Genomic DNA, 3,346 nt, shown 5'->3' on the forward strand with positions numbered 1-3,346 from the left:
TTCCACTGGATAGCAAAAGGTACTTCTCCTTCTTCAGACTTCGAAGCCCACTAGAAGATTCAATGAATCATGTGGTAAAAAGTGTCTACCACACACCTTGGAGTGACTTGTGACGGTGAAGTTTTCCTCCAATATCGATGACCCATTTTTCTTAGCTCATTATCACTGGGAAATTAGTGAAAACTCAACAAGGAGTATTTCACTGAGGAGGTACACAATGGAACAGAACATTATTCCATGGAGCTGACCTCTCGCCTCATAAACTTTATGTTGCACTTTTTCATTCCTAACTTTCAATATAACGCACCAACTAATAGCGTTGGTAGCTAACGTTTGATCGCTAAAGAGACAAAAAATCACACACAACACAATACGAATTCCAAAAATCACTAACTGAACAGATAACACCAATTTTCAACAAAATAATAACAAAAAGTCTATAGAAATATGATTATATTAATATACTGAGGTAATGATAAAACAAGCGACTTCGAGGCTAGTATGGCTACTATCAGGCTGACAGGACGCGATCGGGACAGAAGCTATGTATCAGGAAGGACGTTAAAGGGAACTGGGCGTTGCTACGTTGTGCATAGATCTATTGGGTTGAGGTCAGGTATTGTGGAGGCCAGGTCATCTGACACACACACTCATCTGCAACAGCATGGTAATATAGATGATCTCCTTCTTGGTCAAATTGCCTGGGTGCGTACTGACTGCAGAGAAAAACGCGAAAACTGATTGTCAACGGTGTCGTTTAATGAACATAAAATCCACCGTAAACAGAACAATCAATGAATGGGTCAAACAAAACCCGGTATCCACCGCATACAGTACACAAGCATACAAGAAACAATTCAGACAAGGACATGGGGGAACAGAGGGTTAAATACACAACATGTAATTGATGGAATTGAAACCAGGTGTGAGGGAAAACTAGACAAACAATGGAAATGAAAGGTGGATTGGCGATGCTAATTAGCGATGACGTCGACCGCCGAACGCCGCCGAACTAGGAGAGGGACCGACTTCTGCGGAAGGTCGTACACCCCCCCTTGACGCGCGGCTCCAGCAACGCGCCGACACCGGCCTGGGACGACCCGGAGGGCGAGGCGCAGGCGATCCGGATGAAGACGGTGGGAACTCCTGCAGCATTGCAGGGTCCAACATGTCTTCGACCGGAACCCAGCACCCTCTCCTCTGGACCGTACCCCTCCCTCCATGAGATACCAGCCACCACCGACCTTAGGAGAGACACATGGAACGAGGGGTTAATACGGTAATCGCGGTGGAAGTTGTACCTATACAAACCTCGTTCACTCTCCTCAGGACTTTAAATGGCCCACAAACCACGGACCAGCTTCCGGCAGGGCAGGCGGAGGGCAGGTTTCGAGTTGAGAGCCAGACCGGCTCACTGCGGTGGCGATCTGCAATCTCTTTTGGCGCATCACGGCCTGTTGAGGTGAAACGAACAGCTTCCCATTCTCCTCCCGCGCCTGAACCAGTCGCTCCACCGCAGGAACCTGCGGCTGACTCTGATGCCAAGGCACCAGAATCGGCTGGTACCCCAGTACGCTGGAAGGGAGAGAGGTTAGTGGAGGAGTGGCGAAGCGAGTCTGTGCCATCTCGGCCAGGGCATGAACGCCGCCCACATCTCCGGCCGGTCCTGGTAATATGGACAGCAGAAATCCCACATCCTGGTTCACTCTCTCCACCTGCCCATTTCTCTCGGGGTGAAACCTGAAGTAAGGCTGATCGAGACCCAGATGTTCCATGAACGCCTTCCAGACCCTAGACGTGAACTGGGGACCTCGATCAGACACTATATCCTCAGGCACCCATAGTGCCGGAAGACGGCGTAAACAAGGCTCCGCAGTCTGTAGGGCCGTGGAGACCGGATAGAGGAGGGGACGACAGGCTTAGAGAACAATCCACAACGAAAAGGATCACGGTGTTACCTGTGAGAGTGGAAAATTGGTCAGAAAATCCACCGACAGGTGCGACAAGGCGTTGTGGAACGGGTAAGGGTGTTAGCTTACCTCTGGACAGGTGCCTAGGAGCTTACATGGGAGCACACCGAGCTCAGGAGGAAACATAAACCCTCACGTCCTTCGCCCACAGGCGTAGGCCCACCCAGTACCTCCCACCGCTCAAACACATGCTGCACTATGCATGACAAAGACTGTACAGACACCGCCCAGTCTGGACAGCTATTGGGTTGAGGTCAGGTGATTGTGGAGGCCAGGTCATCTGACACACACACTCATCTGCAACAGCATGAGTAATATAGATGATCTCCTTCTTGGTCAAATTGCCTGGGTGCGTACTGACTGCAGAGAAAAACGCAAAAACTGATTGTCAACAGTGTCGTTTAATGAACATAAAATCCACCGTAAACAGAACAATCAATGAATGGGTCAAACAAAACCCGGTATCCACCAGCATAACGTACACAAGCACTACAAGAAACAATTCCAGACAAGGACATGGGGGGGAACAGAGGGTTAAATACACAACATGTAATTGATGGAATTGAAACCATGTGTAAGGGAAAACAAGACAAAACAAATGGAAAATGAAAGGTGGATTGGTGATGGCTAATTAGGCCGATGACGCCGACCGCCGAACACCGCCTGAACTAGGAGAGGGACCGACTTCTGCGGAAGTCGTGACAGTACCCCCTCTTTGACGCGCGGCTCCAGCAACGCGCCGACACCGGCCTCGGGGACGACCCGGAGGGCGAGGAGCAAGAAGGTGGAACTCCTGCAGCATCGAAGGGTCCAACATGTCCTCGACCGGAACCCAGCACCTCTCCTCTGGACCGTACCCCTCCCACTCCATGAGATACTGAAGGACCCTCGCCCTGCGCCTCGAATCCAGTATGGAGCGAACGGAGTATGCCGGGGCCCCCCCGATGTCCAGAGGGGGCGGAGGAACCTTCTGCACCTCAGACTCCTGGAGCCAGCCACCACCGACCTTAGGGGAGACACATGGAACGAGGGGTTAATACGGTAATCGGGTGGAAGTTATAACCTATAACAAACCTCGTTCACTCTCCTCAGGACTTTAAATGGCCCCACAAACCCCGGACCCAGCTTCCGGCAGGGCAGGCGAAGGGGCAGGTTTCGAGTTGAGAGCCAGACCCGGTCCCCCAGTGTGAACACCTGCCCATTTCTCTCGGGGTGAAACCCTGAAGTAAGGCTGATCGAGACCCCCAGATGTTCCATGAACGCCCTAGACGTGAACTGGGGACCTCGATCAGACACTATATCCTCAGGCACCCCATAGTGCCGGAAGACGTGCGTAAACAAGGCCTCCGCAGTCTGTAGGGCCGTAGGGAGACCGG

Source organism: Salvelinus sp. IW2-2015, linkage group LG4q.2 (assembly GCF_002910315.2).
Source record: "Salvelinus sp. IW2-2015 linkage group LG4q.2, ASM291031v2, whole genome shotgun sequence".
NCBI classification, from domain to species: Eukaryota; Metazoa; Chordata; class Actinopteri; order Salmoniformes; family Salmonidae; genus Salvelinus; species Salvelinus sp. IW2-2015.